We start from the raw sequence: 15063 nt of genomic DNA, 5'->3' as shown, positions 1-15063 counted from the left end.
TGTCTCTCTCTGTGTTCTTCCTACCAAAATTAATCACTTCACATGACCCTGCATCAAATTTCACCTTCCACATGTCCGTCCATTCCACCAACCTGTCATATCTTTGTCATGTCCAATACAGACATGTCATCTTATGAACTTTCAGTCGATACTTTTAAAATTGGGCACAAACCAGCTATTAAGATGACTGCCACAAATCATGTGACTTCTAGCATTTGGGCTACAGGCAGTAACAAGTCTCGACGGAATGCCTAATCAAATATGGACAACCACAGCCATCTGGGGAATTCACACATCTCTTTGTTTAAGGATAGGCCAACACAAAAGAAGACAGAAGAAAGAGGGAGGATACTTGATAGAGGTTTTCAAAATCACGAGGGGTCTGGACAGAGTAGATAGGGAGAAACTGTTCCCACTCATGAAATGATTAAATATGAAAGGGCATAGATTTAAAGTGATTGGAAAAAGAAGCAAAAGTGATGTGAGAAAAAATGTTTTCATGCAGTGGGTAAAGTCTGGAATGCATTGCCTGAGAGTGTGGTGGAGGCAGATTCAATCAAAGGATTTATAAGGGAATTAGACTGCTATCTGAATTGTAAGAATGTGCAGGGTTACAGGGGGAAAGTGGGAGAATGGCACTAAGGGGATTGCTCATTTGGAGAGCCGGTGCAGACATGATGTGCTGAATGGCTTCCTTCTGCACTGTAGAAGTCAATCTGGTGGTAAACAGACTGCCTCTGTCCATGATTCATTCTGGACAAAGGATAGATCGAAACCCAGTTTGTGGCAGATGTAAGTGAATCGCCACTATCAATTTCCTATTGCATCATAATGGTTTTCCCCAAGCAAACTATACTGGGTGGACCTCAGAGGTGTTAACCCACAACACAGGATGCAGAATCAACATGAATGCCACACCCCAATTTGGGAAAGACTTGTGGAAAAACCCTTGAACTTGTGAAAAGCCACATCATAGAATCACAGAATTGTTACAGTGCAGATGGAAGCCATTCAGCCCATCGTGTCTGCACCAGCTCTCCGAATCAGCAACTCCCTAGTGCCACTCTCACTCCTTCTCCCCGTAACCCTGCACGTTCTTGCTTTTCACCCCCAAGTCTAAGAAAGGCTGGAAAATTATAGCCAGTGCCTCCACAATTTCCACTCTCACTTCCCTCAGTATCTTTGGATTCATCTCACCCGGTCCTGGTGCTTTATCATCATTAAGTACAGACAATCATGCAATACGCCCTCTTTATCCATTTTAAACCCTTCTAGTGTCTGAATTGCCTCCTTCACCATGGCCATGCAAAGTATTCATTTAATACCTCAGCTTTGCCCTCCGCCTTCATGCGTAAATCCACTTTTTGGTCTCTAATCATACCTATTCCTCTCTTTATCACCCTTTTCCTATTAATGTTCCTATAGAAGACTTTGGGATTCCTTTTTATGTTAGTTGCCAGTCTCTTTTAATACTTCCTCTTTACTTCTCTTATCTGCTTATTCACCTCCTCTCTGAACCTTCTGTTTTCAGCCTGGCTCTGAACTGTGTTTTCTACCTGATGTCTGTCATAAGCACACATTTTCTTCTTTATCTTAATTTCTATCACTTTTTTTGGAGAAAACATAGAAACAAACGTGTTTTCTTTGTCTGTTTAAAAGAGCAGCATTTCCACCAAAGGCGTCAGAAGCATCAGTCCAGCCAGTCTGTGACCCAGACTCGGAAACAAGCTGCAAGACATCAGGCAGCCAGAATACTTAACCTGTTGCAATTTATAGTTCGTCTGAGAACAATCTCCTAGCTATTCGGCTACTAGAAACCTCACAACCTGCTGTGAACTCTTTGCCTCATAAGAGCCTCGTTTCAACTTTAAATCATCAAGTCATCAAAAGACCACAGACCAGCCATGTGGGAGATCAGAGACCATAAATCAGAGACCAAGGTAACAGTAATCTGTAAAAAGGTATGACCTTTATCTGTATCCAACCTCTGCGTGTGTGGGTGTGTGTGAGTGAGACAGAATGTGTGCGACATTGTATTTAATTAAGGGTAAGTGTGTGAGAATAAATAGCTTTCTTTATTTTTAAACTCACAAAAGCTTGTTGCTAAATTACTTAATTGGAATATACACTCCAAGGGTAAGAAACACACACCTCTTTTCCTACAAACCATATTAATCACAGGAGAGGGAAGAATACATACATTCTGTCCGTGACATTCTCTTGAAATTTATCACTGTCCTTCTCACACTTCACAACAGTTTCAAGTTTTGTGTCATCTGCAAATTTTGCCCTGCACACCCAAGTCTAGGCCATTGGTATAGATCAAGATAAGCAGCAGTCCAAGTACTGATCTCTGGGGAATCCCACTGTAAACCTTCCTCCAATCCGATAAAACACAATTCGCCACTACTCAGTCTCCTGTTGCTCAGCCAACTTTGAAACAATGCTGCCACTGTTCCTTTTATTCCATTGGCTTCAATTTTGTTAACAAGCCTGTTATGAAGCACTTTATCAAACACCTTTTTGGAAGTACAGGTACACCACATCAACCCTTGGGTGCCAATGCCCCGCAATATGAGCCGCCTCGGTCATTTAGCACGGCACGGAGGAGCTTCCTGTATGGACTGCTGCTGCACGCCCTTCACTTCCTTGCCCTCACCCACCACCCGGACATGCCCTGGCTGCCTTGTTGCCGTCCGGCAGCGGAGGTCCCTTTTGGGGGGCCCTCTGTGGAGGTGTCCTCCCGCTTTCCATTGGGGACCTGGGGTGGAGAGTGTTGCATGCAGCAGTCCCCTATAACCGGAGAATGTGTCGGTTCACGGACTCCCAGGACACCTGCCCTTTTTGTGGTCTTGTGGAGTCCGTGGACCATGCTTATATCGGGTGTTGAAGGCTGCCCTCCCTTTTCAGTTATTTAAAAAACCTTTTATTACTGTTTTGTTTGCACTTCAGTCCCACGCTCCTGATCTATGGACACCCGGTGTGGAGGGGGGTCGGGAAGGAGGAGGACCTCCTCGTGAACCTGCTCCTGGGCTTAGCCAAGTTGGCCATTAATGGGTCCAGGCAGCAGGCAATCGAGGGGGTCGTCCCACCCGACTGTTTGGCCATCTTCCGCGGCTACATTTGCGGCTGGGTGTCCCTGGAGAGGCAGCACGTGGTGTCTGCCGGCACCCTCCAGGCCTTCCATGCTCGGTGGGCACAGGGGGGGTGTTTGGAGTGCTTTATTGACCCTCTTAATCACATTTTGATTTGATGTTTGTAAGTTTCCTTTAAACTTTGTCTTTGGTTTTTTAGCTAACCTAACTTAGGGGCTGTGTTTACTTTATCCCTCGTTTTGTTAATTTAGTTTAATTGTTTGACTCTGAAAGAGTTACACCACATCAACCACATTACTCTCAACAATAAACTCAATCAAGTTAATTAAACATGATTTGCTTTTAACAAATCTGTGCTGATTTTCCTTAATTATTCAATTCTTGTCCAAGTGATTGTTACTTTAAACTCTAAAAGCTTTTCCTCTACTGAGGTTAAACTAATTGGCCTGTAGTTGGTAGGTTTATCATTAAACCCTTATTGAAACAAAGGTGTAATATTTACAATTCTCCAGTTCTCTGGCACTACTCGTGTGTCTAAGGATACACCCCTGTGTCTAAGGCCAGTGCCTTCCCAATTTCCACCCTTACTTCCCGCCAGGAATTAATAAATATTTCAATGTTCCGCCCTAATGGTGTGAGTTTTCTTGCCTCTAAAGTAGGTTGCTTGCTTCAAGTCATTAAAAAGAAAAGCTTGCATTTCTACTGGACCTTTCATGATCTCATGATGTTCCAAAGCACTTTACAACCAATGAAGTACTTTTGAAGTGTGGCCAATGTTCTAATAAAGGAAACGCAGCAGCTAATTTGCTCACAAGGATCCACAAACAGCAATATGGTAATGACCCAGATAATCTATCTTTGTGATGTTGGCTGCGGGGTAAATACTGTCCAGGACAATGGATCTCCTTTAAAATAATAACGGCCATAGCATATTTTACCGGCACCTGAGAGAGCAGACGGGGCTTCAGTTTAATGGGGATTTGAGTACGGGAGTAAAGATGACTTGCTGCAGTTATATAAAGCCTTGGCGAGACCACATCTGGAATATTGTGTACAGTTTTGGTCCTCTTATCTAAGGAGGGATGTATTTGCCATAGAGGGAGTGCAAGGACGGTTTGCCAGATTAATCCCAGGGATGGAGGGATTGTTTTATGAGGAGAGATTGAGGAAACTGAGTCTGTATTCCTTAGAGTTTTGAAGAATGAGGGGTGGCCTCATTGAAATTTACAAAATTCTTACATGCGTGACAGGGTTGATGTTAAGATATTTCCCCTGGCTGGTGAGTCTAAAACTAGAGAACATAATCTCAGGATAAGGGGTAGGCCATTTAAGACTGAGATGAGGAGGAATTTTTTCACTCAGAGGATGGTGAATCTTTGGAATTTTCTACTCCAGGAGGCTGTGGAAGCTCAATCATTGAACCTATTCAAGACAGAAATCGATAGGTTTCTGGAAACTAATGACATCAATGGAGATAGTGTGAGAAAGTGGCGTTGAGGTGGATGATCAGCCGTGATCTAATTGAATGGCGGAGCAGGCTCGACGGGCTGCTTGGCCTAGTCCTGTTCCTATCCTCCTATGTTTCATCCGAAAGATAGCACCTGACAGTGCAGTATTCCCTCGGTACTGCTTGTGTCAGCCTGGATTATGGGCTCAAGTCTCTGGAGTGGGACTTGAATCCACAACCTTCTGACTCAGAGACAAGAGTGCTACCCAGCGAGCCAGCGTGCTTAAAATAAAAGAATAAATAAATAAACACCAAATGTTGAAAGTTTAATGTAAAAGCAGAAAATGCTTGAAACAGACAGAGGTTTGTCAGCATTTGGAAAAAGGAGAGACACAGGCGAACATTTCGGGTGTACACACTAAAAACAAGAACAACTTTCCTACCAAGATAGTTAGCAAGCTGTGAGGAGGATACAAAGAGTCTGCAGAGGGACATAGATAGGTTAAGTGAGTGGGCAAAAATTTGGTGGATGGATTATGGGAAAATGTGAGGTTTTCCTCTTTGGCAGGGAGAATAGAAAAACAATATTATTTAAATAGAGGGAGACTGCAGAATGCTATGGTATACGGGGGTCCTGGTTGTCCTTGTACATGAATCACAAAAAGGTAGAATGCAGGAACAACAAGTAATTAGGAAGGCAAATGGAATGTTGGCCTTTACTGCAAGGGAGTTGAAGTATAAAAGTAGGGAAGTCTTCCTACAACTGTATCGGGCTTTGGTGAGACCACACCAAGAGTACTGTGTACAGTTTTGGTCACTTTACTTAAGGAGCAATATACTTGCATTGAAAGCAGTTCAGAGAATGCTCTGAAGAAGGGTCATACGGGCTCGAAATGTTAACTCTGTTTCTCTCTCCACAGATGCTGCTTGACCTGCTGAGTTTTTCCAGCATTTTCTGTTTTTGTTTCAAAGAATGTTCACTAAACTGATTCCTTGGGTGGAGGGACTTGTCTTATGAGGAAGTGTTGAGCAGGTTGGGACTATATTCATTGGAGTTCAGAAGACTGAGAGATGACCTTACTGAAACATGTTAGATTCTGAGGTGGCTTGACAGGGTGGATGCAGAGAGGATGTTTCCCCTCCTCAGGGAATCTAGAACTAGGGAGTACAGTGTAAAAATAAGGGGTCTCCCATTTAAGGTGGAGGTGAAGATGAATTTCTTTCAGAGCATCAATAGCCCTTAGTTTTCTCTTCCCTGGCGAGCAGTGGGAGTTGAGTTAATGAATATATTCAAGGCTAAGTTAACAGAGTTTTGATTTACAAGGGAGTCAAAGGTCATGAGAGACAGACAGGAAAGTGGAGTTAGGGCCACAATCAGATCAACCATGATCTTACTGAAGGGTGGAGTAGGCTCAAGGGGCTGAATGGCCTACTGCTGCTCCAATTTCTTATATTCTTATTTTCTTAACTGGAATTTAACATAGTAAAATGGTACTTCTCAGGAGTATACTCAAACAAAAATTGTTATCAAGCTAAAGGTGAAAACTGGTGTCTAAAAGCTTGGTCAAAATGATGGCCTTAAAGAGTTGACTGGGTGGGAGCAGCTCTGACATGCTGGCAGTATAACAACACTCAGGAAGCTTGACACTAACCCAGACAAGGCAATTCACTTCATCGGTGCCCTTGCCACTGAACTGAATAGCCATCTCGTCTACTATTAGTGCTACATTAGATGCTATCTACAAGGTGCATTGCAGCAACTAGCGTTATGTCAACAGTCAACAACATCTTTCAGTTCTGCAACATCAAGGACAATTGCAGGAACATCCAAATTTCCCTCATTTGCTGAGAAGGGACAACAGCAGCAAAATCTTAGAAAAACCATCGCTCCCAAACTCCCCTCCAATTCATGGACCATCATAAAGTGCACATAAATGGGCCATTCCTTCTTCGCCACTGGGTCAAACCCTGGAACTCCCAACCTAACAGCACTGTGGGAGCACCTTCACCACACGGACTCAAAGCACACGTGGCCTAACACCACCTTTTAAGGGCAGTAAGGAAGGTGTAACACACAAATACCAAGAAATCATTAAAAATACACAGGTGCGAGCCCACACGGGCATTCCAGACAAGGCTTTGTGACAACCCAGCATTCATTTTTTCCTTGCTTTCTTTTTTGCAATCTTATAATACTTAATGCAATCTTGTAACTTAATTAACATCATCGCTGTGGTATGCAATCATTCTCATCATTGGTGCTGTCATTTCCAGGGCAATAACTCCTCACCATCAGTACAATCAAAGAGCAATTATTTGAGTAAACAAAGAAACTGACCATAATTTAATTTTCTATCTGTAATGTGAGAAAGTCAGGTAGCATTGATGCTGGCAGTGCACATATCTTGCTTCTAAACTAGTTACACGCTGATGTAAAATGATTAATCAAACACCAACAAGCCACACAGGGCCTTTAACATTATGAAACATCCCAAGGGGTTTCACAAAGGGAACTGGACATGTAAAAGGCACTTGGGAGAAGACCCTATGTGTCAACTGTGGCTCAGTGGGTCACACTCTTACCCCTGAGTCAGAAGGTTATGGGTTCAAGTCCCACTCCAGAGACTTGAGCACAAAGTCCAGGCTGACACTCCCATGCAGTGCAGAGGGAATGGTACACTGTTGCTGCCACCTCTCAGATGAGGTCCTAACCTGAGGCCTCATTTGCTCTTGAGTGGACATAAAAGATCCCACAGCACTATTTTTGGAGGACAGCAGGGTAGCTCTCCCTGGTGTCTTGTCAATATTTCTGAAACTTACAAAATTCTTACAGGGCGTGACAGGGTAGATGTGGATAGGATGTTTCTCCTGGCAGGTGAGTCTAGAACCTGGGGACACATAGTCTCCGTATAAGGGGCAGGCCATTTAAGACTGAGATGAGGAGGAATTTCTAGAATTCTCTACCCCCAGAGGGCTGGGGAAGCTCAGTCATTGAGTATATTCAAGGCAGAAGTCGGTAGATTTCTGGATACTAATGACATCGAGGGATATGGGAATAGTGGGGGAAAATGGCGCAGAGGCAGGTGATTTGTTTGAATGGGAGAGCAGGCTCGGTGGGCTGAATGGCCTACTCCTGCTCCTATGTTCCTAAGAGCTCTTCTTCGATTGTGTTGGCCAAACAGACTTGCATCCGTTTTCCGCCAACAATTTTTTTGTGAATGTGGATAACCATGTGATAATGGTCAGATAATCTGTTTTTTGCAATGTTGATTGAGGGATAAATATTGGCCCCAGGACACTGGGGAGAAGTCCCCGGTTCTCCTTCGAAACGGTGCCACAGGATCTTTTACATCCACCTGGACAGGCAGATGGGACCTCGATTTAACATTTTACCTGACAGATGGCACCTCCGACAGTGCAGCACTCCTTCATTTCTGCACTGGAGAGTCAGTGCTCAAGCCCTGGAACCTTGTGTTTCAGAGGCGAGAGTGCTGCCAACAGAGCCACAGCTCAGGTTGTTTAGGGAAATGGTCAAAGCAGCAGTCAGTTATGGGCTAGGTTTGAGGATAACTCTGAAAGTGGAGAGAGAGGTGGGATTTAGGGAACAGGTTATGTGGTAGCTAGGTGCTATGAAACCGCTAATGGAATGAACGAAGCTGGAAGAAAGCACAGGCAGGATGCCAAGAGGCTGTGCATTGAGGTCTGGGATGAATTTGTAAACCAGGAATGTCGTTTTAGTTAAAAAAAGAGTATGTATTTTTCTTTTGAGTACATACATTTTGACAAAAAAAAGCATTTATTCTTTGATCGATGGCCAATATGTTTCCAATGATTAACACAAGGTCACTGAGTCCTGTTATAGAGACCTTGATCACCACAGGGATTGGGTCTCTGCCCAGTGCCTATCTTTGGGGTTGATAGATTGAATAAGTCAAGCACTCTGCAGAGGTTGGATCTCCATCCTTTGCAAATATCATACAACAGTGACCAAGGTCAATGCCTCCCTCATTTTTCATCCCTTCCTTCTGGAAAACACTCAGCTTTTGTTGGACACATCTCAACCTGAACCTGGTGATCCTGGATCAGGAACTGGCTTCCTGCCGTCGCAGTGTTTTACCATTATCTGATATGGTAACACCAGGATCCTTTCTCACAATTAAACGTTCAATGATTACGTAAGACTTGTGAATCTGAAATGAAAAATACTGATATTTTCTCTCTGGTAAAAAAGACAGACAGCTACCAAATCCTACTGACTGGAACTCCCCATGTGTACTGTAGGAGCACCTTCACCACACAGACTCCAGTGGTTCTAGAAGGTGGCTTACCACTATCTTCTCAAGGGAAATTAGGAATGGGCAGTAAATTCTGACTTTGCCATCCTGAGAATGATATTTTTTTTAAATTTCAGTTGTAGCATTAATAGTAGCAACTCCTTTCTGCATCATTGTTTGGATTGAATTTGATTCATTGTTTGAATTTTTTGAGGAGGTGACCAGGTGTGTAGATGAGGGTAGTGCAGTTGATGTAGTTTATATGGATTTCAGCAAAGTCTTTGACAAGGTCCCATATGGGAGACTTATAAACAAGGAAAATGCGCATGGGATACAGGGTAATTTGGTAAGTTGGATTCAAAATTGGCTTAGCTGTAGGAGGCAGAGGGTGATGACAGAAGGATGCTTTAGTGACTGGAAGCCAGTGTCCAGTGGCGTACCACAGGGATCTGTGCTCGGTCCCCTATTATTTGTCATATATATAAACGACATAGATGACTATGTGGGGGGTAGGATTGGTAAGTTTGCGGATGACACAAAGATTGGCCGGGCAGTTAATAGTGAGGTTCAGTGTCTTGGGATTCAGGAAGATATATTTGGGGTGATCAAATGGGCAGATAAGTGGCAGATGGAATTTAACCCTGAAAAGTGTGAGGTGATACACTTTGGAAGGAGTAATTTGACAAGGAAGTATTCAATGAACGGCATGACACTAGGATGTTCTGAGGAACAAAGGGATCTTGGTGTATGTATCCATAGATCTCTGAAGGCAGAGGGGCATGTTAGTGGGGTGGTGAAAAAGGCATATGGGACACTTGCCTTTATCAATCAAGGCAAGTAGGGAGGTCATGTTGGAGTTGTATAGAACCTTAGTCATGCCACAGCTGGAGTACTGTGTGCAGTTCTGGTCGCCACATTATATGGAGGATGGGATTGCACTGGAGGAGGTGCAGAGGAGATTCACCAGGATGTTGCCTGGGATGAAACATTTAAATTATGAAGAGAGGTTGGATAGACTTGGGTTGTTTTCGTTGCAGCAGAGAAGACTGAGGGGCAACCTGATTGAGGTGTACAAGATTATGAGGGGCATGAACAGGGTGGATATGTAGCAGCTGTTCCCCTTAGTTGAAGGGTCAGTCACAAGGAGGCATAAATTCAAGGTGAGGGGCAGGAGGTTTAGAGGAGATGTGAGGAAAAACATTTTTATCCAGAAGGTGGTGACGTTCTGGAATGCACTCCCTGGGAGGGTGGTGGAGGCGGGTTGCCTCACATCCTTTAAAAAGTACCTGGATGAGTACTTGGCACATCATAACATTCAAGGCTATGGGCCAAGTGCTGGTAAATGAGATTAGGTAGGCTGATGAGATGTTTCTCACGTGTTGGTGCAGACCCGATGGGCTGAAGGGCCTCTTCTGTTCTGTGATTCTGTGAATAACTTGTATTTAAATAGTACCTTTCATCTCTTTGGAAAGCCACAAATTATTTCACAGCCAATTAAATACTTTTGAAGGGCAATCGTGATTGTAATGCTGAAATATATGGAAGTCAATTTGCACACAGCAAGATTCCATTAACAGCAAGATGATAATAACAAGGTAATCTTGGAATCAAGTGCAATGTGCCTAATCAAAAGATGAGATGTTGTTCCTTGAGCTTCGTTAGAACAGCGTAAGAGGCCAAGGACACGGAGGTCAGAGTCGGACTGATGAAGAGAATTAAAGTGACAAGCGATTGGAAGATTAGAATCATGCTTGCAGAATGAATGGAGATGTTCCGCAAAGTGGTCACCCAATCTGTGTTTAGTCTCACAATTGTAATGCAGATGCACAGGAGCAGTGAAAACAGTCCACTCCATTGAAAGAAGTAAGTCACCATTTCACCTGGAAGGAGCGTTTGCAGCCCTGCAGGGGCAAGGGTGCAGGAGGTAAAAGGGCAGGTTTTGTATCTCTTGCGCTTACATGGGGAGGTGCCGTGGGAAGGGGAGGGGATGTTGGGATGATTGAGGAGTGGACCAGGTTTTCACAGGGGGAATGGTCCCTTCAATATGCTGGAAAGGGAGGGTTGGGAAGTTGTGTTTGGTGATGGTATCACACTGGGAGTGATGGAAATGGCGGAGGATGATGTGTTGCATGTGGAGGCTGTTAGGGTGAAAGGTGAGGACAAGGGGAGCACCGTCATGGTCCTGGGAGGGGCAGGAAGGGAGAGCAGATGTTTGAGAAGTGGGATGGACACGGTTGACAGCCCTGTCACCCATGGTGGAGGGGATTCCTCAGTTAAAGAAAAAGGAAGGTCTCTCGGAAGGACTGATATGGCAGGTGGTAGCATTAGAACAGATGCAACAGAGACACTGGGAGAATAGAACAGAGTCAGGAAGCAGGATGGGAAGATGTGGAGTTAAGGCAGTCGTGGGAGTCAGTGATTTGAAAGTAGATATTAATCAACAGTCTATGTGCCGAGATATGGAGAGAGAAGTTGAGGAAAAGGCAGAAAGAGTTGGAGATGAATCACATGAAGGTGAGAGAAGGGTGGAAATGGGAAGCAAAGTTAATGACATTTTCCAAGTTGGGCAAGAGCAGGAAATGACATTGATAGTCATCAATGTTCCAGAAATAGAGATGAGGGAGCACTCCTGAGTAAGATCGAAACAAAGAATATTTCATATATCCCATGAAAATGCAGGCATAACTAAGATCCTTACAAGTTCCCATAGCAACCCCTCTTGCTTGGAGGAAATGAGTGGAATTGAAGGAGATGACGTTCAGTGTGTGAACAAGGTCAGCCAGATGGGGGATGGTGGTGGAGAGAGACTGATTGAGCCTCTGTTCAAGGAAGAAGCAGAGGGCACTCAGACCGTCCTGATGGGGAATGGAGGTGTGCAGCGATTGTCAAGAAGACACCGGCTTGGGGCCAGGGAACTAGAGAATGTTAATGTGGTGGGGGGGGGTGTCAGAGGAATAACAGATGCAGGTGGGAAGGCACGTGGCAACAGGAGAAAAGGTAGAGGTTGAGAAAGGGAGAAATCAGAGCCATGGGGCAAGAACAGGCTGAAACGATAGGACTACCAGGGCTGTCCTGTTTATGGGTCATGGTAAGAAGGTAGAAGCAAGCTGTGAGGGATTGGGGGATAATGTGGTTAGAGGCCGTGGAGGGATGATTTCCACGGGAGGTGAGGTCAGTTACGGTCTGGTGGACAATGGCTTTATGTGAAATGGTGGACTCATAGTCCAGGGAGAGGTAGGAGCAGGTTGGCGTTCAGCCTCCATAATATAGAATTCAGATCATCTGATCCAACATTGTCAGCAGGTTCAATGGCAAAGTTAGGTTTGGACCTGAGAGAAGTTGGGGATGTTCTGCTTCAAGCAGAGGAGGCTAAAGTGAGATTTTAAAATGTGTTCAAAAAGAATTTCTACTGATAGGAAGGTTGGTAACCAGAGGAGGCATATTTCAGGTTGGCAGAACCAGAAGGGAGTCGAGACTAACTTTTTTTAAACGCAACAAGTTAGGATTTGGAATGCACTGCCTGAAAGGGCAGTGAAAGCAGATTCAATAATAATTTTCAAAAGGAAATTGGATATACACTCGAAAAGAAAATGTTACAGTCTCGGGAGAAAAAAAGGGGGAAATGGGACTAATTGGATAGCTCTTTCAAAGTGCTGGCACAAGGACGATAGACTGAATGGCCTCCAGCTGTGCTGTATGGTTTTATATGCACAGGAGTCTGTCATTAGCTCACCGACTTGAAATCTCAACGTTCAGATGATGTTCATAAACAGCTGGAGTTGAACTTGTGATTTATGACAATGTCACACAAACCACTTGATAAGCCTGCTTCTTACAAAGCTCCATTGTGTTGACCTGTTCTCTGCAGCCTACAGTATAGCATTTGTTTTGCGTAAGGACTTACAATTTGCATATCTCCATGGAGTTACTGTGGAATGCCATGACACTGGCTACTGTGTCAGTGCATAATTTGCAATATGTGACTCAGCGCTAGTTAAACACAGCATTATACAGACTGAGCTCAATGTTGCATCATTTGAAAGTGGGGTTTTTGCCCCCAACTTCACTAGCAGAACATTCATCACTTAACATTTCTTCTTGCATGAGCCCTCCCCTAGGTTGAATGCATTGGCAAAAAGTAAACAAGGTCTGCAGCTTATTTATCAAGGAAGTGATTGGAATGGCTCACTGTGCTCGGAGCCAAGCAGCATATCGCTGAGCAGATTCACTGCCTCGGAGCGGCAATGAAAATTCCTATTGGCAAGTTTGCACTGGTTGACAACAACAACTTGCATCTATATCACACCTCTTAACATAGTAAAATGTCCCAAAGCATTTCGCAGGGGGGCGCTATCAAACAAAGGGGATATTAGGGCAGGTGATCAAAAAATCGGTCAAAAAGGTAGCGTTTAAGGAATGCGTTACGGACAGGAGAGAGAGAAACTGAACCTTTTTATCCTCTCCCCACCTGTCCATAAGCAGAGGTGTTTTTGAATTATTTTTAAAGTAGGCTGTGGTGTGTTTCCCCAAACCCTCAGCTTGTGTGGCCCAATTTTATAGGTAACACGCAGCAAATTCTTTCTATGATTAATCAATCTTTTTATGATTAATTTCGTACACACACACACACACACACAAAGAGGGGATGGAAGAGAGGGAGTTTTTGCAACTATGGATAACAACAGTAAAAAAAAACACAGAAGTGAATATTAGTTCATTGACTTCTCAGACTCTGGAAATCACAAGTCCAGAGGGGGCTTCCTGCGTGGCGGAGTTCAGCCCAGGTGAGTTCCTGGTTGGAGCCTGCAACACAAAAATCCTTGAAACAAATGGCAGCTCAGCACCATTGGATTTCTGTTGGATTGACTGATTGGCAGGTGATGAAGAGAGACTTTTAAAATCAAACAGGCTTCGAGGAGTTGAGACACAATTACCAACTGCTTGATCAGCTGGGAATCCTGCGATAGGTCTGTTCAATTAGTTGGTAATTCAGCAGACTGAGGGTTTCTCTATCCTCAAAGGAATATAGAGATTTCAAAATGGTCACTTGAGTCACATGACCTCCTTTCTCCACAGTGATTTCAAAAGGGATGTTTATCTAGTGTCTGGGACTGGCTTTGGTTTCAGGACTGATAATGTTCCAGCCATTAGTTTTTGAAAGAGTTACCATCCGTACTGAGGATCTTGTAAAGGGAAGCTATTGTCCAGGCAGACCCTCTGACTGCGTTACAGGGCTAAGCTTATCAGGATGCAGATGATTTCTATTGTCCCCTCAATAGTTTCATTTTGAAATGGACCTGGACAGTATCAGGTGTAAGATTGGTCTGTTAACAACTTTGTAGGAAAAATGAGTTTCAATCTGAGAGTTCCCTGGTTTACTGATTATAATGTCCTTATAATTGGCTGAGAGGTTTCATGATGATTCTTTTGTTCTTGTAACTTATGTTGGTAAGTTCTAGGACAAAGATCATGTGACTTGTAGCAGCCATCTTGTTGAGTTCAGCAGAAAGTCCATTTTAATAATGGAAAAAAAAAACAATGTGATGCACATAGTTTGGACTTCTTTTATGTCTTATTGACATAAGTGTCTTAAGGGAGGAAAGACAGGCAGAGAGGTTTAGGAAGAGAATTTAAGAGCTTAGAGTCCTGACTGCTGAAGGCATGACAGGAGGATGTGTGCACTGGTGATGATCTGGATTCATAGTGCACACATTCTTGGCTACACGTTCGTGGGACCCAGTTTACAGTTGATCAATCAGAGGAAGTGTTCCTCTCGCTAGAGCATCAATATCAGCAAACATTCAAAGTGTAGTGGCATTATTGACATAACTCAATCACCCCCACTCTGCCGTGCAAACCTCTAAATTTACCAGTGAGATTAGTCTATGATGGTTCTCTGTCCAAGGTGCTAAACTGTTTATGGGTCAGTGTTAATAATATAGCAAGTTATGGAAACAAGGCAATTTGGCACAAGGGAGACACGAGAAGCAACAAATCGGAACAACACCAAGATGCTTTACAGGATCGTACAGGAACTGACTTGTGTAAGAAGCAACACCATTGCATCAATCAAGGGCAAGGACGGCAGGATGTTATTGACGGTCAAGGAGGCGGAAGCGAGGTGGCTGGAACCCTGAGATCCTCAACCAGCCCAATCCCAGCTCCACGTTAGAGTTCACTGGCCGCACTGCACCTCAGCAGCTGAACGTGAACCTGGGAGAAATTGCCAGATCAGAGGTCCAAAGAG

This window comes from Carcharodon carcharias, chromosome 31 (genome assembly GCF_017639515.1).
Source record: "Carcharodon carcharias isolate sCarCar2 chromosome 31, sCarCar2.pri, whole genome shotgun sequence".
Taxonomy (NCBI): Eukaryota; Metazoa; Chordata; class Chondrichthyes; order Lamniformes; family Lamnidae; genus Carcharodon; species Carcharodon carcharias.
This window is presented reverse-complemented; position numbering follows the sequence as displayed.